Consider the following 25082-nt stretch of genomic DNA (forward strand, 5'->3'; position numbering starts at 1 on the left):
TGGGATGGGGTAAAGGCAATGATGGGAATGCTGTCCAGGAGAGCCCCAATCTCCCTTGGGAATAAGTCCGACTATAATTTGTCCAATGAACTGAATGGTTTTTATAATCATTTTAACATTCATGATTTTAGTAAAGAACAGTCCCTCTTCAAGGTTGTGGCTCCTGGACAGAACTCCATCCATGTCAGTAAGGATGTGGTCCAGAGGCTTTTCAGGACCATAAAGGAGAGGAAAAGTCCAGGCCCCAATGGCTTTGGTGGCCGCATTCTTAGGAACTGTGCTGATCAGCTGGCAGAGATCTTCTCTTTCTTCTTTGAATGTTCTCTTTATCTCCACAAGGTCCCCAGTTTATGGAAAGACTCCTTAATTGTTCCTATGCCAAAAATCAGTGTACCTAAGCAGCTTAACGATTATAGGCCTATTGCACTTACCTCCTTAGTGATGAAGACATTTAATTAAAAAATTGTGAAAAATTCTCTTTTAGACTTTGTCAAAGATGATTCGGATTCTCTTCAATTTGCATACAGGTGCACTTTACTGAATACAGTAATTGCACATTTAGAGGGGCCTAAAACCTTTGTACGTCTTTTATTAATTGATTTTTCTTCTGCTTTTAACTGTATACAGCCACACATTCTAGCAGAGAGGTTAAAAAATGAGCACAACATTGACCCAGGAATTTTATGCTGGTGTATGGATGTTTTAACTAACAGATCTCAACGGGTTAGACTCAATGACGTTTTATCTGATGCTCTTATTTCTTCCACTGGTTCACCACAGGGTTGTGTCCTTTCACGTCTTTTATTTGTTCTATATACTAATATGTGTCAAAGTCAACATCAAGGATAACTTATTGTTAAATTTGCTGATGATTCTGTCATTGTGTCTCTTTTAAATTCAGATGATCAAGACCATGGCCCTGTGGTGTCAGCCGGTGTAAATTGTCCTTTTTAGATATCAATGTGAACTAAACTAAAGAGATGACAATTGATTTTAGGAAAAAGCAGGATGAAATTTCTCCTGTAGTTATTAATGGACTGGCTGTGGAAGTTGTACAGAACTAGAAATACCTTGGAACCTTTGACAGTTGAGCATCAGATTGACCAGGTATGTAAGAAAGCTCACCAACACATGCATTTTTACCGTAAACTCAGGCATTTTAATGTGGACAGCACTTTTATGAAGATGTTTTATTGCTGTTTTATTGAATCTGTTCTTACCTATTATTTTATCTGCTGGTATGGGTTTTGAACTCTGAAAAACAAAAACCGTCTGCATTGTATTGTAAATGAGTGCAACAAGATTGCTGGCATTTCCTTAAATGACCTGCCGTCTATATATAAAAACAGATCCATTAAGAAGGCGAGGTCGATCTTGGACGATCCCAGTCACCCCCTGTACCCTGACTTCAAAATGCTTCCATGTGGTCATAGATTTATGTCCAAGAGATGTAAGACCAATAGGTACAAGAACTCTTTTATTCCCACTGTCACTGGATTTTTAAACACTATCACGTGAGTGTTTTTAACTAGGTGTTCTTATATTGTGTTATTATGTTTACTGTTTGGTGAGTTTCCATGGTGAGTTTTCATGCCATATTTAAGATCGTGTTATGTTTATGTATATATGAATGTGTTCTACTGCTGGCTGCACAACAAATTTGCCCCTGAGGGGCTAATAAAGACACCTTGATACTTGATACTTGAAATGCTCACCTAAAATTAATTCATTCTATGACCTCCAGTACATTACAAAAAGCAAAAAAAACAGTTTTCATGATATTTTTCTCATCATCTGTTTGTCCTGTGCTCTTGTGAAAGGCTCTTGTGCAAGAAAGAGGAACTGTTCAGGTAACAATATGGCTAGCTTTGTATGGTCAGCAAGAAATGGATTATTTAACTGCAGGGTCGCCTGAATTTAAACAGAAATTTTTTTTAAGCTTGCATGAGTACCAGCATTTTCTGTTTTTATATAACCGCTGTGCAAGATGTTTCAGTGAAGTAAATTATTGTCCATTGGCTTAATATTGAAATCAGACCATGCATGTCACATTACTTTTTTTTCTTTGCTGGATCAGACGTCAGCTGACAATGAACACATTTAATAAATCACAAAAGTATGTATAGCGAAAAAATGGACACAGGCAGGTAATTTACTCTTTATTTGTAAGGAAATTTGATTTTATTGAAATGGATGGTCCGCCAAACAAAACACTTTGACAAGTTTGTGCAAACGCTCCCCTTCCCACTTCACACAGAATTTCACGCAGAAGTCCCAGGGACCTGAGACACGTGAATATGGTATATCGTTTTGTATTATTTATTCAGTTATACAAAATCACATTCTAATCCAATTACATTTTTTCCGCGAATCTGATTGGTTAATCATGTGAGATTTCAGACCGTATAATATTGGGGTAACAGTGGCAAAATATTCAAACATTTTACATTTGGATGTATTACTCCACGCCCTGACCGGTGTTCTGATGAGATGTCATTCCTGGCGAACGTCATTCCTGTCCTCTGCGCAACTGTGCATGCTGTCGGGACGTGATTTATGTGACGAGACACACAATTCGACAGAACACCGGCTGCGCACTCTGATAGCTGTTAGCACTGTTAGCTGAGAGCGAGAGAAAGTCGCATACCGCCGCTGCTGCCAAAATAGGTGAATTTAAGACACAAAAGTATTGATGTGGATTCTGATATAGAATTACCGTTTCACATTTGATGGATTTGATGGATTTTCACGTTTGATGGATTACTCCGCGCCCTGATCGCGATGCTGCCTTGGCTCGATGGTAAGCCTCGCCAGCCGAATTACCTACAGAAAAATAAACCATGCAAATAATGGAATTGAATTACAATGGGAATAACCCCCTTGTTGCTGATGATTTGCGGACGTTCATGCTGGTATACGACCGCAAATTGTAAACTAAAGCTCAATTTGTGAACGTATAGCCAGCATGAACGTCCGCAAATCATCAAACACAACAAGGTTATTCCCTAATTCATAGTTTTTTTTTGTTGTGAAATTTTTATGATGACACTTTGACTCATTTATTTATATTTATGGAAGCCCACTGTAAGGTACAATATACTGTCAGTGGATGGGCCTGGCTCATCTGGCTTCCCACTCTAGTGTCAGGACTGTATCACCAAAGATGTGTGTAGTTTTTGAACTTGTAGACACCATTTGCAATAAAAATTAAGTAATACACACATACATACACATATACTACATTGTAAAGAATGATGCCAGAATAAAATATAGAGTCCTAAAAAAATCAGTCTAAAATTAATAAAATAACAAAACCTTAAACACCCTAAACCGTGATAAGAGATCTCACTCAAGTCAAAATCCACACAAAAATTAATCATTAAACACTATAGGAAATCATTCTCTGAGTGAGAAAACCCTCCTGTTCTTGTTGAACCTGATTTGGCTGCAACTGCCACACTGTCATTGATCTCAGCTGAAGCCCAAAGGAGCATTTTCTAATTCAGACAGCTTGTCAATGGGAAAGACAGGCTCTGATGCCCTTCAATGCAACCGCTGCGTTTTTCCGAGTTCTGGTGTGGGAGCTAATGTGTGTATGTGAGAGAGACACAGATTGTTGGCTGAATTCCATTAAGTGAAACCGGTCAGTGACAAAAGGCAAAGTGTGTTTAGGAAGGACACAGAGGTTACTAATAACAGGAATCTGAAGCCTGAATGAAAATCCACTCTGCTGAGTGGCAGTGTAAAGAGGCAAAATTACACACACACACACACACACACACACACACACACACACACACACACACACACACACACACACACACACAATATTGGCTGTGATGTCACCAAGCAGACACCCCTATCTGTGTCTAAACCCTACCTTTCAGCACACACCCACATTTGGAAGTCAGTCAGAGTTGGAGGTGCTGAAAGTCCACACTAAAAAATAAATAAATAAATGTATTTACTCAATCTAGTTATGTCACCCAGTTCCACAAAACATGGATGTTTCACAAATCGTTCCACATAATTGCATTTTTCATATGTAATCAAGCAAGTTTTGTTTAAATATATATATTTCATTGTACATGTATTAATGGTAAATGTCCAACAGGTGGTGATATTGTTTCATTTCAACAACCTGTTTCTTTTATTAGTAGTATATTATATATTTGGCATTTATATATACGTTTATATGTAAAAAAAATTACAAAATTAGAAATTGTGGTCAATTGGGGCTCAGTTACAAAGGCTGTAAAATCAAGAAGGTTGCACGATATTGATTGCTAGCATGGCAAAATTAACTCTAGATATAAAGATCTAAAACATTTTCTATCTATATACACAAAAGACCTATTTCTCTCAACTATTATTAACAAATTTGCCGAGATCTGTGTTAATGGGGGGTGGGGGGTGATCATATCTCAGGGCACTCTGAACATCGTCCAAATACATCATATTGAGTAGTTTGAAATTCTAGGCTGTACATAGAACTAATAATGGGCAAGTATGTATTTGTTGGAGTAATCTGTGTTCTGGTGATCCTCATCCAGAGGAATCAAAACACTTTGTTCCTCCACACCAATGGTGGAAGACAGTCCAGTCCTGACAGATGCCTTTACTGTACTGTCACAATGGGTTGGCTACTTTGAGCAGTTGCAGAAGTTTAGTTGTATAAGGATGTTAGACATCTTCAGTGCCAGAATTCATCAGCCACACACAAAAGCTGTGAAACAGTTGATGGCAGGGATAGCGCCCAGGATCTGTGGCTCCAAGGATCTTGAGCTGAGCACCTCCATGCATATAATAAATTAAAAGAAAATCTCATGTACCACCTAACTCCCTAAATATCCAAAATCAAAAGGACTATGTACCACTTCAACAGTATATTAAAAAAGAATATTACTATCCACTAAACTTTGGATTTGAGCGTGAGATTATAATATTATTTTAAAATGTGATATTTGACGAAGGTACTCACGGACCACTTGGTGTGGTTCACTGACCACCAGTGGCCCATGGACCACTCTTTGAGAAAGGCTGGTGTAAAGGTACTGTCCTCCTAGCATTGTAAACAGCCATTGCTTTATTCTGGGAGACAGGTATCATCTCTATGGACTGAAAGAAATAATTTGTACCCAATTTGGAAAGAAAAGAGTGATCACATGGATTTTAACAAGGGGTAATACACTGCTCTCTGTGACAAAGCTACTTTCTGCTCAGTAACTAGAATAGTCTGGCATCATACCCACGAAGTCAACCATTGACCTTATTCTAGCTCAGCTAGGTACTGATAGAGTGCAAGTATGAATATCAGCAGTGTGTCTTTGCAGTCTATCATGATTTCCACAGTGTTTGATTCAGTTGATTGTGTTGCTGTCTAGGACAATTAACCCTCTGGGGTCTGAGGGCATTTTTTTGGACAGTTCACTCGCCTGGCATAAATGTTTTATTATTGCTGTTAACAGCTCTCCCTGCATCCCACAATCAAGTTTTATGTCTCTTTTTTCAGGAAAACCTGTACTTTCAGAATATATTTGCTATAGTTGTTTTATAATTGTAATAAAGGGTTACAATCAGAAATAAGAAAGGAAAAAGTAAAGCGGAAAATAATTTTCCACACACATTTATTCAAAACACACAGTAAACTATAATAAACAACTGTTTTGAGACTTTCTAAAGGTAATTTAGGCTCTTGTGTGAAAGACTGCAAAAAAAGGTTCAAACAATGAACACAAATGCACATTTTGAACAATATATACAAAATGGTCTATGCGTTTTGTTTGTCTTCATCTCAAAGCAATTTCTTTCTGCTATTACACAAAGGTCACATCACAAAAGGCGCTTTTCTACTTCACAAAAGTAGCACTACTCTGCACTACTCGACTCTACTCATTTTTTTTTTGTTTTTCCTCTAGGGTTAGTACCTGGTACCTGGTGCTTTTTTGGTACCTGCTCAGGAGCGGTTCCAAGCGATCTGAGCTGATACTAAAATGTGACGTCAACAGGTTGCTGGCCACTGATTGGTCAGAGAATGTCGTCACTGGATGAGTCATGAGTGTGCCGTCCGAGACAAGAATCAAACCCTCCATTTTTAAATAGTCACAGTGGAGTCATAGCGACCATCCTTTTCTTTCGTTTCATGGCCAGTTTTTTTACTCGCACAAAACCACACCGTGGTACATGGATGAGTTGCGGACATTTCTGTGTTTGGTGGCGGAGGAGAGAATACAGAGGTGGATGAAGCGATCCGAAATGAGAAAATCTCCCCGTCTTTAGCCGCGGACATTACAGCAATGCAGAGAACAGCTGAAAAAGCTTAAAAGTGATTACCGGACCACTGTGGCCGGAATAGGTCAGACTGTAAGGGCTGGAAATGGTTTGATTGCAGGAATGCTGTTTACGGACACCGACCGGCGAGCAATGGGAGGCAGGATGACCACAACTCAGCCACGGCTTTGTTGGAAGCGATGGATGGTAAGTGTTATTGTGACTGTCTGTAGTCTGCTTGCAAGCACCGTTTAGCATTACTTATCCCATTGGTGGTAGTACACATTAACAACCAAAGATTTTGAGTCTAAACTTGTGTTAAAGTAACATTGTTGTCTCATGTATGCAGACATAGTGAGCTACCTGATTGCTAACTAGCAAGCTAGCTAACTCAGTGCTCTGCTGTAAAGTATTAACTTCTGACAGAAAAACACCTAAAGTCAGCAAGACAACAAACATGTACATTTGACTCATTTAGTGCCATTACTGTGATGTGTGTTTTTTTTTTTGACATGTGCAATTTTGTGTTTTTGTTGAAGAATCCAGTTCCATAAGCGAGGAGGGTTCGAACACCAGCTTCAACAGCTGTATCAATGTCCAGCACCACACAGCAACGTGTCATCGCTGGTAAGAATAATGTGTCTCACATCACGTAACTTTCCCAAATACGATATATATACAGGGTGAAACCCCCCCCCCCCTTTCATCAAAAAACAAAACAAACAAAAAAAAAACATAAATATTGTAATAAATCCCACAAAGGTCCAGCAAATTTTGCTGGACCTTCCCAAAGTTTCAGTTATTTTGGTCGCTTTGCTTTGCATAAAAGTCATGTTCTTTCAAAATGATGCTCCAAATGGTCTCATTTGTTGGAGGATAATTTTTAAAAACATAATTTTTATGCAAAATGACCAAGATAACTGAAACTCTGGGGAATGATCATACAGAGACTGAAAGGTTTTTTTTTTTTTTTTTTTGTAGGATTTTATTACAATTCTTGTGGTTTTCTTTGGAGGGGGGGGGGTCACTCTGTGTGTGTGTGTGTGTGTGTGTGTGTGTATCTGTATCTATATATATATATATATATAGAGAGAGAGAGAGAGAGAGAGAGAGAGAGAGAGAGAGATATAGATGGATATGTGTATATATTTTTTGAAAACTTGCTTTTGTTAATCACTTCCCATTTCTACCTTCATTATTGTCCAGGCAAGAGAAAAAGGAGCCTGTTCCAGCAAGAGAATCTGTCTATCTTGAGTTGAGGCTGAAGCTGAACTGGGTCCAGTGTGATTGACACATCCAACTGATCCTTGAGGAAGCAACAGTGGTGGAAACTTATCTTACTAGATTTCATATTTTAAATTTGTCCATTGAACATTAAAATCTGGATGAAAAACAAGTCAAATGTTTTTAATGTGTTTTAAGCCTGTTTGAGTTCAGTGATGACGTTAATTAACAATCATTAAAATTGAATCAACATTTTGTGCATGAAAGTCAGTAAACACACAAACTCCCACATTTTGGATTTAACAATAAGTTATCAAAGCAAGTTACTTTGGTATAAAAAGTATTGACATCTAACACGTTTATTGCTCTCAGAAACGTTTCTTTATTTATAGACCAAGTCACTGACATCAAAACAAAACGGAGAAAAGTGTGACTGAAGGCGTGATAGGTGCTCTAATTAATTAATCTAAATTAACGCTTTATATTGACAGCCACAATTTTAATACTTAATAGCGACAGCCTGTAGTTATTACTTATTTACGAGCTACTTGGGAAGCTAACGATCAGCTTACCGTCATGCTTCGTCTCTTCGTCTCTAGCAGCTCATATCTTCTCGTCTTCGTCTTCATATTGTTGTATGAATTCCCAAAGTCTTCTGTACTTTTCAAGTGTGTTTCATCTCGCCACCAGCAGCTTTCTCTTAAAAGCTCACAGAGTAGTAAACACACGGAGTCCGCCATTGTTTATGTTTATGTCACGTATAAAACAAGTGGAGACCCGCAGGCAGTTCAGTGTTAGAACTAACACCATTCCGGCATCTCCTGCAGCCAAGCTGACGCCAAACGTCATGCTTCGCATTCCATTGGACCTCGTCAGCAGGGCCGAGAGGGGTGTTCTGATGGTTGGGCCACTCAGGATCTCCATATTCTGGCCCAGGCTTCGCGCCCTGGAGGGGATACTCCAGCCCCACTGTAAAGTTTGGACACAAACCGGACGTTGTCAGTTACAGGTTATAAGCCCTTCCTAATTGGCGTACAGGAAGGATGCCATGGGGCAACCTTGACGGTGGGAAGGACCTTCGAAGTCCTATCGTCCGACTACCGCCCGCCTTAAGCTGGGTAGCCCCCGGCCAATAAGGTGTCGGTCTGCCAAAGTCTGTTGCTCCAGAGGGTGCCTGGAGCTTAGTGTTTGCCAAACATGAAAAGCGGACAGAACCTAGTACCTAACACTAGTAACAGTCACAGAAATTTTAAGGGGAAGAATGTGCGCACAATGTGCACAGGTTTCTCTGAAAACCTGCAAGAGGTGGAAAACATGAGGAAGACTGCAATCATTGACAGAGAATTGGCTAGACTAGATATCAGATATCAGCATAGCAGCCCTCCAAGAAACTAGACTGGCGTCAAGTGGCTTCGTGAGAGAGGTGAACTACACCTTCTTTTGAAAGGGTAGAGGTTCCGACGAGCCCCGCCAACATGGAGTCGGCTTTGCTGTTAGAAACACTCTACTAGACGCTGTAGAATCTCCCACTGGAGGAACAGAATGCCTCCTCTCCATGCGACTGCTGGACCTGTCAATATCTTCAGCATCTGTGCTCCAACTTTGCCTCAGAAGACACTAAGGACCAGTTTTATGAGCAGCTGAATGATCTGATTGCAAGTTGTCAAAAGGATGAGCCACTGTTCCTACTAGGGGACATTAATGCCAAAGTTGGCACAGACCATGGGTCCTGGCCTACCTGCCTTGGCCATCATGGTATAGGAAGGATGAATGGAAACGGAGAGAGGTTGTTGGAATTGTGCACTTACCACAACCTCTGTATCACCAACTCCTTCTTTGAAGGCAAACCATGGCATAGAGTGTCATGGGAACACCCAAGGTCTTACCGCTGGCACCAACTTGATCTTGTAATCACGCGGCGGACTGCTCTAAACAGTGTCCTCCTCACCAGAAGCTACTACAGTGCGGACGGTGATAGCGACCATGCTCTTGTGAGTAGCAAAGTACGCCTAAGACCTTGAACTCAACATCGCTCCAAGTTGAAGGGTCGACTTCGCATAAATGTCGCACACATGTCAATCCCGGATAAAGTCACAGAGTATGTGTCTAGGCTAGATCACGCTTTCCATCAAATACCACATCATGCCCCCGATGCAACAACAAAGTGGAAGGTCATGCAAGACGTCATCCACACTACAGCACTTACAACATTTGGCAAGAAAGGCTGGCCCAGTCACAACTGGTTAAACGCTCGATGCTTTTTTGCAGACGATCCTGCACTTGTAGCCAACACAGTGGCTGCTCTTCAGAGACTAAGCAACTGCTTTGGCACTGCCTGTCAGCAATTTTGACTTATTGTAAGCCTGGAAAAAACTTGCGTTTGTGCACAAGGGGTAAACACACCACCTCCCATTACCATGGATAACGTGCCCTTAAAAGCAGTGGACAGCTTTACCTACCTGGTTTCTACAGTTACCAGCACTTTGTCACTAGACACTGAACTGGACAAGCGGCTCAGCAAGGCTAACACTAGGATGGCCAGACTAACCCAGAGGGTATAGGAAAACAGGGCTCTGTTACTGCACATAAAAGTACAAGTATACCAGGCCTGTGTAATGAGTGTCTTACTGTATGGAAGCGAGATGTGGAACACATATGTGCGGCAGGAACGGCGACTAAATGCCGTCCATATGCGATGCCTTCAGTGCATCCAAGGGATTACTCGGAGGGACAAAGTACCCAACAGAGTCAAACTGCAACAGGCTAAGATACAGAGCATCTACTCCATCCTCAGCCAGCATCACCTTCGCTGGCTAGGACATGTCAGATGCATGGAGGAAGGAAAGATTCCTAAGGATGTGCTGTATGGCCAGCTGGTCAGTGGGTCCAGACAAGTTGGTCGTCCTGCATTATGCTTCAGGGACACCTGTAAGAGAGATGTGAAGGCATGCAGTATCTCTATAGACACCTGGGAAGCACAGGCTGAGGACAGAACTGCCTGGCGCCGGACAGTGTATAATGGTGGCATAGAGGCAGACAAAAAAAAGGGGAAAACTTGTAGCAGAGAAGCGGAGAAATGGGAAGAATGCAGTGACAAATGCACCCCCATCCATACACCACATATCTACTGTATGCAACAGGGCATGCAAATCAAGGAGTGGACTTTGAAGCCACATCAGGAGCCACAACAGAAGCATCACTCCCAGAGGCGCACTTATGGTCTCCTAAGACCAGACTGCCAAAGAACTGCAGTTTGCTCTGCTGACCCCACCCACGTTGAGGAGGTACTATTTGTAGCAGAAAAACATGCGCCTGGAACCAAACCGAGTAGAGTTGAGTCGAGTTGAGCCGAGTAGTGCTGGTTCTGTGTAGTAGAAAAGTGCCTAGACGTCTACTTCTACTGTGTTTTGGAGTGTTCTGTCCTGCTCTGAAAGCAGCTTTGACACTTTGGCCCATTTACACTTTGATGAGCAGCCCCTCCCCCCTCCCTCCATTGATATGGTAAACAGTGCTTTACGCCGAAGCGAGAGAGCTTGCCACAGGCTTATTCAATAACATTCACAGGTAATGAGGAGTGGAGCATCTCAAAAAGTCACACACTCTGTGTTTGAGCACGTGAGATTGTCATCAGAGGTGCTCCGTCTGCTCACTTTCACTGATCACTGTGCGTAATGGCGCAGGGCGCATTGGAGCAAGGAGGCAGATGGCTATTCACACGGGCCAACTAGCAACACATCACTCCTAAAAACAATCTTTGGTTTATCACGTGAGGTAAATCTGCCCTACGATTGGATTTTGGAAAACCATGTGATGGTGAACCAATTCCGATTGGACACTCACATTCCGCACGTCATCACACAGCTTCTATGAGGAGTAGAAAGATGGCCTACGGCTGGCTCGAAAGTCTGCAGAGTTAACTTTTCAGCAAAAAAGTAAGTTTCTATCTCATATCATTAAAAAGTTATTTATAATTTAGTAAAGCTTTCGGCCCCAGAGGGTTAATGTGATCCACCAGAAGTTCTGGATAACTGGAAGAGCTTTAGCGGAGTCCTTTTTAGTTCTCATCAGAAGAAGCAAACATGTATTTGGATTTTCATTAGTTGTCAGTTATAATCATCAAAATTAAAAGAAATAAACACTTGAAATATATTGGTCTGTGTGTATTGAATGAATATAATGTACAAGTTTCACTTTTTGAATGGAATTACTGAAATAAACTTTTCATGATATTCTAATTATATGACCACCACGTGTGTGTGTGTGTGTGTGTGTATATATATATATATCGACCTGGTCTCACGGCAAGTCTTGCTTCAGCAGCACGAAATATACATCAATCTATTGGTTTGTGATATTGTAACGAAAAGCGCCTCATTTTTGTAACTGCAGCACGAATTCATTCTCATTCATTCCGTGATGGCTGCACGAAATTAAAATTGAAGCGGGGGGGTCGGGGTGATTATGATTAGGGTAGGGGGAAGGAATAAGATTAGCTTCTGAGATCTGATAGGATCAGGCTTACGCAGAGCAGGTTGACTTCTATACTGTATATTTAAAATTTTATGTATTTATTTATAGGATCGATTGGTTACAAACATCCAAGGATGCTTCTCCTTTAGTTATTATACAAAGAGTGATGCATTTAGCCAAGAGGCTGTGTCATAAGATGGTTACCAACGATCATAAAGTGTTTCGACCCTTAACCATATCACTCTCCTGTTGGTGGGTCGGCAATGGTGGCCAGCCACTGCTCACTCCCTTCTGCTCCATATCCAACAAGAGGCTCACTCTGCTGCCTCCCCTAACCTTTGCACTGCCTCTCACTCCCTGTCAGACCCACAGCTGTCAAGAACTTCCTGGCTGATTGGGCTGGGAAGCCTCTGCACACTACCTCAACCAGGTACAACCATGCCTGCCAGCCTTTGTCCCTGCAGTCCTGCACTGGGTCTTTGTAGTGCTCAGATTTCCTCTGAAATGCCTCCTCACACCCTTCTTCCTATGGCACAGTGAACACACCAGGATGATCTTCTACCCTTCCATGGAGAACAGGACTGCATCAGGTCTTAATTAATTAATCTATTTCATTTATGTAGTGCCAAATCACAGCAAAGCTGCCTCAAGGTGCTTCACACAAGTAAGGTCTAACCTTACCAACCCTCAGAGCAAGCAGACAGGCGACAGTGGAGAGGAATAACTCCCTCTGATGATTCTGGTCTACTAGAGGAAGAAACCTCAAGCAGACCAGACTCAAAGGGGTGACCCTCTCCTTGGGTCTTAAGGTGGTGTGGACAACATCTCGGAACTGGTGTTTCCTGTTCAGGTCTTCCCTAAGCTTTTATACTTGAGCTGACTGCAGGAGACTTGCTCTGGTTTTATTGGCTTTGCTTCCTCCTTGACAAATGTTGCAGGTGGCGGCCTGTTCTGGCATTGATGTTTCCTGATTCTCTCCTGCTAGGCCCATTTACAGACCGATGTGAAGGATCTGTTTTTGGAAAATCGCTTTTAATGATTTACACTCAACACAAATATAAACGCAACACTTTTGGTTTTGCTCCCATTTTGTATGAGATGAACTCAAAGATCTAAAACTTTTTCCACATACACAATATCACCATCTCCCTCAAATATTGTTCACAAACCAGTCTAAATCTGTGATAGTGAGCACTTCTCCTTTGCTGACATAATCCATCCCACCTCACAGGTGTGCCATACCAAGATGCTGATTAGACACCATGATTAGTGCACAGGTGTGCCTTAGACTGTCCACAATAAAAGGCCACTCTGAAAGGTGCAGTTTTGTTTTATTGGGGGGGAATACCAGTCAGTATCTGGTGTGACCACCATTTGCCTCATGCAGTGCAACACATCTCCTTCGCATAGCGTTGATCAGGTTGTCAATTGTGGCCTGTGGAATGTTGGTCCACTCCTCTTCAATGGCTGTGCGAAGTTGCTGGATATTGGCAGGAACTGGTACACGCTGTCGTATACGCCGGTCCAGAGCATCCCAAACATGCTCAATGGGTGACATGTCTGGTGAGTATGCCGGCCATGCAAGAACTGGGACATTTTCAGCTTCCAAGAATTGTGTACAGATCCTTGCAACATGGGGCCGTACACTATCCTGCTGCATGAGGTGATGTTCTTGGATGTATGGTACAACAGTGGGCCTCAGGATCTTGTCACGGTATCTCTGTGCATTCGAAATGCCATCAATAAAATGCGCCTGTGTTCTTCGTCCATAACAGACGCCTGCCCATACCATAACCCCACCGCCACCATGGGCCACTTGATCCACAACATTGACATCAGAAAACCGCTCACCCACACGACGCCACACGCTGTCTGCCATCTGCCCTGAACAGTGTGAACCGGGATTCATCCGTGAAGAGAACACCTCTCCAACGTGCCAAATGCCAGCGAATGTGAGCATTTGCCCACTCAAGTCGGTTACGAAGACGAACTGGAGTCAGGTCGAGACCCCGATGAGGATGACGTGCATGCAGATGAGCTTCCCTGAGACGGTTTCTGACAGTTTGTGCAGAAATTCTTTGGTTATGCAAACCGAGTGTTTCAGCAGCTGTCCGAGTGGCTGGTCTCAGACGATCTTGGAGGTGAACATGCTGGATGTTGAGGTCCTGGGCTGGTGTGGTTACATGTGGTCTGCAGTTGTGAGGCTGGTTGGATGTACTGCCAAATTCTCTGAAACACCTCTGGAGACGGCTTATGGTAGAGAAATGAACATTCAATACACGAGCAACAGCTCTGGTTGACATTCCTGCTGTCAGCATGCCAATTGCACGCTCCCTCAAATCTTGCGACATCTGTGGCATTGTGCTGTGTGATAAAACTGCACCTTTCAGAGTGGCCTTTTATTGTGGGCAGTCTAAGGCACACCTGTGCACAAATCATGGTGTCTAATCAGCATCTTGATATGGCACACCTGTGAGGTGGGATGGATTAACTCAGCAAAGGAGAAGTGCTCACTATCACAGATTTAGACTGGTTTGTGAACAATATTTGAGGGAAATGGTGATATTGTGTATGTGGAAAAACTTTTAGATCTTTGAGTTCATCTCATACAAAATGGGAGCAAAACCAAAAGTGTTGCATTTATATTTTTGTTGAGTGTATGAACATTTCATAACCAGTTGACTAAAATACCACATAACAAGTACTGAATTGCGTGGACATGTGAAATTGTGCATGTTCCCACTATGGAGGTGCGTTTCACATCATGGGTACCGACACTGACATATTCTCTTCACCTTCACATAACTGGAGAGGCCATTACAACCCAAATTCCAATGAAGTTGGTACGTGTAAAATGTAAATAAAAACAGAAAAGCTTCTGTTTGGAAACATGTGAGCCTCATGATTGGGTATAAAAGGAGCATCCCCAAAAGGCTCAGCCCTTCACAAGCAAAGATGGGACGAGGATCCCCACTTTGTGATCAACGGCATGAAAAAATAGTCCAACAGTTTAAGAACAATGGTTCTCAACGTTCAGTTGCAAGGAATTTAGGAATTCCATCATCTTCAGTCCATAATATAATCAGAAGATTCAGAGAATCTGGAGAACTTTCTACACGTAAGTGGCAAGGCTGAAAACCAACATTGAATGCCCATGACCTTCTTGCCGCGTGGGCTCAGGAACACTTCAGAAAACCATTGTCATTTAACACAGTTCGTTGCTACATCGACAAGTGCAAGTTAAAACTCTACCATGCAAAGAAAAGCCATACATCAACAACATCCAGAAACGCCGCCACCTTCTCTGGGCCCGAGCTCATTTGAAATGGACAGACGCAAAGTGGAAAACTGTGCTGTGGTCTGATGAGTCCACATTTCAAATTGTTTTTCGAAATCATGGATGTCGTGTCCTCCGGACAAAAGGCGAAAAAGGCCATTCTGATTGTTAAAAGGCGCAAAGTTCAAAAGCCAGCATCTGTGATGGTATGGGGGTGTGTTATTGCCCATGGCATGGGAAACTTACACTTCTGTGATGGCACCATCAATGCTGAAAGGTACATTCAGGTTTTGGAGCAATACATGCTGCCATCCAAGCAACGTCTTTTTCAGGGATGTCCCTGATTATTTCAGCAAGAAAATGCCAAGTCACATTCTGCACGTGTTACAACAGCGTGGCTTCGTAGTAAAAGAGTGCGGGTACTAGACTGGTCTGCCTGCAGTCCAGACCTGTCACCCATTGAAAATTTGTGGCGCATTATGAAGCGCAACTGAAGTCCTATATCAAGCACAAATGGGAAAGAATTTCACCTACAAAGCTTCAACAATTAGTGTCCTCAGTTCCCAAATGCTTATTGAGTGTTGTTAGAAGGAAAGGTGATGTAACACAGTGATAAACATACCACTGTCCCAGCTTTTTTGAAACGTGTTGCAGGCATTTCAAAATGAGCAAATATTTGCACAAAAACAAAGTTTATCAGTTTGAACATTAAATATCTGGTCTTTGTGGTGTATTCACTTGAATATAGGTTGAAGAGGATTTGCAATTCATTGTATTCTGTTTTTATTTACATTTTACACAATGTCCCAACTTCATTGGAATTGGGGTTGTACATAGAATGAGAATCATATAGATTTATCTGTTTATTTATCAGTGGGGTTGTTCATGGCACATCCCTGACTGTCGTTTTAGCCCCTGTGCATGGCAGTGGACAGCAGTGCAACCTGAGAAAAATAAAAAAAAATCCTCAATAGAAATATAGCTCCAGTGAAAAGGGTGAAATAAATTTTCTTTCAGCTATGGACATGTAGTTTCCCTTTGTTATTAATAGCCTCAATAAATTGTTTAATTGTGGTGTTTTCTGTCTTAAAGAGATTATTGAAAGAAAATAAAGAAATGCATACCCCAAACAGCCCATGGGAAATGACTTTGAATCAGATTCATGCTTGTCTATATGATAGAATCCGACAATGCAGTCTTGCCTTCAAATGGGCAAAATACATCTTCAATCATAAGTCTCTGAACTTGATTTTGGGCTTCGAAAAAAATCACATTACGTGTGCTAAATTAACCTATTTCCATGTTCTCCCAGTATTTTGGGCACTCGGGTAGACACTCTCCAAATTTAGACAAACATATCACATGGACAATACGAGGTCTGTCAGAAAAGTATCGGACCTTTTTATTTTTTGCAAAAACCATATGGATTTGAATCACGTGTGATTGCATCAGCCAAGCTTGAACCTTCGTGCGCATGCGTGAGTTTTTTCACGCCTGTCCGTTGCGTCATTCGCCTGTGAGCAGGCTTTGAGTGAGCACTGGTTCACCCCTCTCGTTAGATTTTTATTGCGAATAAATGTCTTAACGATTTGGAGCTTTGCTGAATCAAATTTTTCCAGAAACTGTGAGAGACCTCCAGGTGGACACCATTCGGAAAATTCAGATGGCTTTCAGGGACCATTTTATGGGGGTTACACAGATTAAGGAGTGCTCCAGCCGGTTTAAAGACCGCCCACAGCGCCTGAGAACGCGGCGCACTCCAAGCGCCGATCGACAGGCTGACACCCTGCTGAAACAACCAGATCATTTCCAACGTGAAGGCTTTGTTGATCCGGGACGTCGTCTTACTTCCACAAAAGTGGCATAAGGCGTGGACATCAGCACTTTTTCGCCACATTCCACTGTTACAGGAGTTGTTTTCATGGAAAAAAAAGCGGACGGATGCGCCACCGTGCCGCTCATTGCGCGGGACAAATCCACCTCCATGTTGGTCTCACAGGACGGCTTTGAGATGGATTTCAGACGGCTGTCTGTGGCTTTTTAGTTGTGTGACTATCCGAGAAATTGTGCATGAGCTGGACATTCCCCAACATGTCCTGTGAGGCTTCATCACGCCGTTGCTTTGCGCCATGTGGCTCTGCCGCGACGTGCGGAATTCCTCCGCATGTCTATCTCAGTGTGCCGAAAAAGTGCTGATGTCCACGTCTTCCGCAATTCCTGTGCTAGTCAGAGGACGTCCCGGATAAAACACAGCGTCCAGTTTAGAAATGAACGGCACATTCCACTGTTACAGGAGTTTTTGTCATGGAAAGAGGAGTGGAGGAATTCTGCGCGTCGCGGCAGAGCTGCATGGCGCAAAGCAACGCCGTGATGAAGCCTCACAGGACATGTTGGGGCATGTCCAGCTCATGCACAATTTCCCGGATAGTCACACGACTAAAAAGCAACTGACAGCCGTCTGAAATCCATCTCAAAGCCGTCCTGTGAGACCAACATGGAAGTGGTTTTGTCCCGCGCAATCAGCGGCACGGTGGCGCATCCATCCGCTTCTTTTTCCATGAAAAAAAACTCCTGTAACAGTGGAATGTGCCGAAAAAGTGCTGATGTCCACGCCTTATGCCTTTTTTGTGGAAGTCAGACGACGTCCCGGATCAACAAAGCCTTCACGTTGGAAATGATCTGGTTGTTTCAGCGGGGTGTCAGCCTGTCGGAGTGCGCCGCGCTCTCAGACGCTGTGGGCGTTCTTTAAACTGGCTGGAGCACTCCTTAATCTGTGTAATCCCCATAAAATGGTCCCTGAAAGCCATCTGAATTTTCCGAATGGTGTCCACCTGGAGGTCTCTCACAGTTTCTGGAAAAATTTGATGCAGCAAAGCTCCAAATCATTCAGACATTTATTCGCAATAAAAATCCGACAAGAGGGGTGGACCACTGCTCACACAAAGCCTGCTCACATGCGAATGACGCAACCGACAGGCGTGAAAAAACTCACGCATGCGCACGAAGGTTCAAGCTTGGCTGATGCAATCACACGTGATTCAAATCCATATGGTTTTTGCAAAAAAATAAAAAGGTCAGATACTTTTCTAACAGACCTCGTATGTGCTTTTTTGTTATTTGTAAGACTAATAAACACATTTTTATACATGCAAACATTTACTAAATGTTAGTGGGTTGTCATCATTTTGCAATGATGCTGGAGTTTAAAAGTAGAATATATGGTTTCTATGGCTGCATTTTGAGCCCCTGTGTCAGGTTGAGTTTGGGGTGTGCGTGTGTGTGTGTTGGTTAGTTGGCTGGTTTTATTGGCCATTGCACTGGTTTTGAGTAGTTATTTGGCTCTTTCTGTCAGACAGACGTGTCAGCCCTGTGGCAGTGTCGGACATCGCTGCAGCAGCAACAGGATCAAGAACAATCATTAACACTTCTTTCTGGCCTTGGAAAATGTATCAATAACATATCAAATATAACAAATTAGCCAGCCATTGTCTTTGATATCTGATTGTTAATTCCTCATGCGTTAGTGAAAAATTATTGTTCTGATTATCAATTCCTTGTGTATGTGAGTAACTGATTCCAGCAAAAGGAACATGGAAAATCTGTATTAGTGTAAAGGATCTGAGGACCACAAATGACAATTCCACTGTCGATCTTCTGGTCATGCTGAAAAATGTTAAAGGTGGCAACAGTACAGTATGTTCTTTTTACAGTACTGCATATATTTACATGATGATGCAACATGGCATGGGGGTGTAGCTATAAAGTGCTTACTCCTACCTTACCAAAATCCAATGAATTCAGTGTAGTATGTCATGAACACATAGGCTAAGTCCACACGTAGACAGTTATTTTTGAAAACAGTTATTTCTGCCATTGTTTTTTTAAATCCAGTCCACACAAGCACTGTTGAAAATGCAAAATATGTTGACAAGTACTGGCAAGACCATGCCTGGGTCACAGGAGTGTCTGTGCTGAATGTAGCAGCGACATCTCAAGATTACTCTGACGCCTCTGTTTCTCTCCATAGAGGGCTTGTATACAACTAATGAATCTTTATGAGTTCAATGGTACGAATATTTCATGAGGTGAAAGATGGAACGTACCATCTTTCACCAGCGCAGCTTTTTGAGCAACAGTATTTTATCTACCTCAGCCATAGCAAAAACCTCATGTAGCAGATGTGCGCTTCCTCTGAGTTGCATCACTTGTGCTTTCCTGTTGTATGGATGTTGTATTGATTACTGTGCCTTAATTGAGAGAGTGGCGTCAACTCAGAACATGGCGCAGTTTTGGTTTCAACTGTGCTGAACTACTGAATGAACCTTTCATTTTTTCAACATTTTTAAAAATAATTTAACCACATACAGCAACACATCCAGGTACAGGTGCTATCAAAATAAATCTAAAAATAGTTAAGCTATTAAAGTTACATACATTTCCATTGTATGATTATTTATTTAATTAATTTAAAGCCCGATTTATGCTTCTGCAGCTCTGTGACTCCATGTCATACAGTGACGTGCATGACAGTTTTAAAGTTGTCCGTCGCTGGATTATGCTTAATTGTGGACTAATTGGACCCTCAAGAAACTTTTCTTTCTACAGTTATCACCTCCAAATCAAAGGAAAGCTATACATTTCTCTCTTTTGCCAATTTTGTGCTGTAAATGTACAGACTTTCCTGATCCATTATTAATCAGCATGTGCACTGCAAAAACTATTATAATATGATGGAAGACGAAGAAGTAACAGCAGAAAAGTGTCAATTCACAGCCTTTTGTGTCTGATTTAACAGGTGCACGTCACGCTTCAGGTCCCAGTCTGAGCACGGTGTGAAAAAAAATAGTTTGAATTTTAATCAGGGAAATGACTCCGGTGCCACTTTACTTGAATCGGCGAGTGTCAGAGAGCTGAACTTTAATTTGTACCTCTGTTACTTTGCACGTCCAGACTGCTCGGGGTTTTAAATGGAAATCCATTGCAATTGGACTGGACATTTTATCCGATGTGAGCAAAAATCCGTTGTACAAAATTTGTTATATACGGTGTTTATTACATGGAAAACAATACACAAACTTTGGGATTTTTTTTTTTGTCTAGTGACTGTTAATATCTGGTTTACACAATAACGGTTTAGGTGAGCTTTACTGTACATGGGACTGAACAATAAATTTACCTCTCAAAGCTTTGACGATGATGTCTGCTTCCATCCCACACGACTGACTTTATTATCCCAAATGTCTCTTCTGTTCGGATCTGAAGGGAATCTGTACATCTTGAAGCCCTTGTTGTTTCTATTTTTGCATCCAAATGCACAACAACCTGGCATTTCCTGCGAATAAATAAATAAAATAGCTGGATTTCCACGCAGACAGATTAACAGCGAAGGCTATTTTGGAACCAAGATGGTACCACAAGTCATGTGACCAATATTTTTTGACTCGTCATGTCGCCACTCTCTCAATTAAGGCACTCTAGTATTGATCAGCCTTTGTATATAAATAAATTTGTTCCATTAAATAACAAATACAATAAACAACAAAACATATCCTTTGTTTGAGGCCAAACAAAGGATATAAACGTGCATACTCTTCACCCTGGAAGGAGTTTAGTAAAAGCTTTGTTTTCGCACATCCAAAATTAGGGATGCACCGATCCCGATACCAGTATCGGGTATCGGCCCAATCCTGCATGTATGTACTTGTACTTGTAATCATAAAACTGCTCCGATACTAGACACCCGATACCCCTTTACAGCAGCGTGATGTCAACCTCTCAATTGTGTTTGTATTGTGTGTCAACTGCAGTAGCCCTTGGGCAGGCGGAGGTTGCGGTTCGACGGAACTGCCCAGTTCACCCATGAAGTGTTTAATGCTGCGAGCAGTTTTTGTCTCTCAAAGCGAGGTGATGGCAGCACACCTGCACTGAGCATAAAATACATTTTCACGCTTCTTTCTTTAAACTCTGTGCCGCCCCATGTGTGTCCTCACTAAAAACAGCTGATCCGCACGCATTAACAAATGTTAATGCTTGTCTTTCCCCCCAAATGTGCCTAAAGTCTCTTTCTGAGGATGACATGATGTATAAAAAAATGCTGAAAAATGTAAAAAAAAAAAAAAATCCCTCCCTGTCAGTCTGGTTGTGCTTTTTCCATAAATACATTGTCAATTCTTCCTGCACAGATGACCATCTAGGGGCGAATCCAGTGGGAAGGGGGAGTGTGCTTGCCCCTCCACACCCCTAGATTAAAGGTCCACTTTTGACGACAACTTTTCATGCTATTACTACGACTACTACTAATACTATAATAATAATAATAACAATTGTAACAATTAAAATGTTGAGAAAGAATTTAAATGTTAGAAAAATGTTAGAAAGAATTTAATAGTTAAATTTATTTTTATTTATTAATTCATTTAAAAGACATGCAACAGCAGCATTCATCATGAATGAAAAGGAGCAGAAAGAAGCAATAGCTTATCATTTATAAACAATGTAGATTATAAATTGTAAGTTTTACTGTTGCAGTGCTGTCAACATTTAAATATGAGGTCAAGAAAGATGTCTATTTTATTTTTTATAAAACAAGTATTTATGTTCATTGAAGTCAAGAAAGAGTGACTATAAAATGAGTATTGGCAAAACTGGTTATCATTTTCATGCTGAGGTGGCAGGGGGGTGTTGTTGGCAGCTGCTGAAAGTAAGTAATAAAGTAAATACTAATCTAACTTAGTTACTTTTAAAACTGAGTAATCTGTAAAGTAGCTAAGTTACTTTTTCAAGGAGTAATCAGTAACTGGATTACTTTTCCAAACTAACTGGCAAATAATGTGTCTTGTGCTCAGACACAAATAATAAATAAATACATTTAGTTATGTGTAATTTCAGTTCTGTTCCTGGTGTTGCATATTTTGTAATGCTGAAGTCCACAGGTTACATTTCAGTAAGATGTCTGGCAGTGTCATGTTTGTTAAGAAACACACGGTTAATCTTAAAGCACAATTTGTTGTAGTCAGTAGTGAAGTTACATGATTTAAGTGAAATGTTTGTAAAAAAAAAAAAAAAAAAAAGCTAATGATAGTGGTAGCAGTTACACTCAAAAAGTAAGGAACAACTGATGAATAAAACATTTTCAATGTAATGTATGTAATAATACCCAAATGTAAGTACAGTGGTCCCTCATTTATTGCGGGAGTTAAAAATAACTCGCGATAAGCAAAATCCGCAAAGTCAGCGTTATTTTTTGCAATTACTGTAGATGTTTTAAGACTGTAAAACCCCTCACTACTTTTCTCAAACAGGCATTAACATTTTCTCAGTTTTCTCTCTTGTGTAAACACTCTTTTTTCTTCTGTACGAGAAGATTATAAACAGACACACGCAGAACACAATGCGCGTGCTCTCTCTTCGCTAACTGCCTCCGGAGGTACGGATGCGGGACCCGCAAAGAATCCAAGTCCTCTCTCGGTGGCCACAGAGCTCTGCGGCTGCAGTCAACATCCGGATGAAAACAGTGAGTGTAGTCTCTGGACCTGTTGCCAGATTTGGCGCAGCTCCGCACAGCAGACAGGAGGGCGGTGTGAGTGGCCCGCTGCTGCATTTACCGAGCCTGCTGAAAGCGCCTCGGAGGCAGTGAGAGCAATCGCGGTGATGCCGACCAGTGCCGCGACCGGCCCGCCTGATGAGGACGCAGAACACAATGCGCTGTTAAAAAAAAAAAGCATGCAAAATTGCACTAAAAAAAAAAATCTGCGAAACTGCGAGACCGCGAAAGGTGAACCACGTTATAGCGAGGGACCACTGTACTCGTACTTGTACTCACTCAGTCTGGGAAAAAGTGGTGTCAGTGCATCCCTACCTAAAATGCAATTTGCAAGTTGCAGAAAGGCCAAAACAAATATAAAGCTACATTTTCCAAAATACCTGTGTTTTTGAACAGGGCCATGGTTATGAATGTGATATTCCCTATTTGCTTAAAAAAAAATCATGAAAAATAACAGGGCTACAGCTACAAACTTTGACTTTAAAAAGCCATTCAAGTTGGTGTAAACTGTTGGCCAACTGAAAATCTGACATACTAATGAAAACCTGAAATTCTGTATGTGCGTTTTGGAATGCCAAAGTCATCCCACATGGAATTCTGCATCAATGGTGGGTGGATGCATGGCCAATATTACATTCTTTGGAATGACCACCTGTCCATATATTTCAATAAAATGTCTGATTTCATCACAAATAACTCAGCCATTTAGTGCCAGATCTGTTCCACCTTGTGCACAACTCTTGTACTGCAAAATTTCAATTTGGCATCATTATCAGGCCTCTACTACTGGAAAAACAAACAAACAAACAAAATCAACCAAAAAAACAACACAAAAGACAAAAGAACATTGCGTGCATGTGTAAAATAACACTGGTCTACAGTCCAAATGGTTCTGAAATTTTGGGCCATGGAAAATGAAAATGTTTGAAATTGTTGATAGCCTGTAGTTTTAAGAAATGCTAGTACTGCGCTACTAAGGATTAATATATAACCCTTTTGCTGATTTTTAAAGTGTTACAAAAAGAGAATAGCTGAAATATTATACAAACAGTGTTTATGATTTTCATGAAAACTGTACTGTTAACACAATATAATTATGTGGAAGCAAAATGTAGTACCTTGTATATCTTGGAAACAGTAACCAATTAGCCGTTGTTATTGTCATATTTGAATTCAACATGCCAAAATCCATAATAAATAGCACATTTTATTTTTGAAGCAGACAACTTTTAAATTTTTTGTATACCAGTGTAATTAATGAAGTTAAAAAAAAATTCCTCATGAAAACAAAAGTTATTGGGAGTCTTTCATTACTTTTATGGAAGTCGGGAAAGACCAGCTCACATTACAGGGAAGACACAGAGCGACAAGAAAATCCTTGGGAAAACACATCTTTTGCTTTTTATGATGTGTTGGGGTCATAAATTTCATTTAATTGAGTGTACGTTTAATCAGCTTTCATTTATAAAGGGTGTGGGCAAATGCTCGATAAGGTAAATGTGTCTGCTAGTATTTATCAATATGTCTGTATTGAAATAAAGTTGACATTACAACTTGTTTAATAAAATGGAATATGTGTAGTATGAAAAAACTGAGTTTGAAAGATTTTAGTCATGGTGTATGGAAACCTATTTCTGCAACTGTATCTCTGTCCCCTTTCAGTAACAGGTAAGTTTCCAAGACAACTGAAAGCATGTACGTTCTTCTTTGTCTGGAAGAAAGCTGGGTGAACCATTTCCTCTGTCTCTGCCTTCCTGTGCTTCCCACGACATCACAGCTACAGCGGGGATCTATTTTCAGATGCTGGGTGGGGACAGCAAAAGAGCCCTGTGACATTTAATGTATGAAGGACGGGATTATAAGAGATCCCACCTCAGGCATCAAGTCACGACGCACTTGTGTGTTTAGTCAGTCTGAGCACACGCTGAAAAATGTGTCTGTACCAACAATCACCCACCTGCCAACCCAAATGGACTCATTTCTGTGCCTGAGAAATGTAGCCCATAATCAGGTTCCCCACAAAGCAGATTGACTGCTGTGATCCATTACCATAGCTCAAAGAAAAGCTGCACTTTGAACCATATTTAGCATTTCATAACAGACATACAAGTATAAGCCCTAATATTTCTCCACTGAGTTGACAAAATAATCAGTACCATGAAAAAACATATAAAAGCTATAAAGGTACGGACCAGATGTAATTATTGTTTTTGTTAAACAGTGAAGACATAGACAGCCAGGTCCATAAGAATTTGGACTTTTTTTTTTTTTGTAATTTATTTATTTGTAATGGGTCTG

General features: G+C 41.2%; 1 protein-coding gene and 1 long non-coding RNA gene across 2 annotated transcripts in view; one reads left to right on the forward strand and one right to left on the reverse strand.

Moving 5' to 3' along the window:
* The window catches only part of LOC117507463 (copine-9-like), an 863862-nt gene that overhangs the window by 494457 nt on the left and 344323 nt on the right, over window positions 1-25082 (forward strand). The window lies entirely within an intron of this gene.
* The window catches only part of LOC117507464, a 32484-nt gene that overhangs the window by 6856 nt on the left and 546 nt on the right, over window positions 1-25082 (reverse strand). The window lies entirely within an intron of this gene.

Source organism: Thalassophryne amazonica, chromosome 3 (assembly GCF_902500255.1).
Source record: "Thalassophryne amazonica chromosome 3, fThaAma1.1, whole genome shotgun sequence".
NCBI lineage: Eukaryota > Metazoa > Chordata > Actinopteri > Batrachoidiformes > Batrachoididae > Thalassophryne > Thalassophryne amazonica.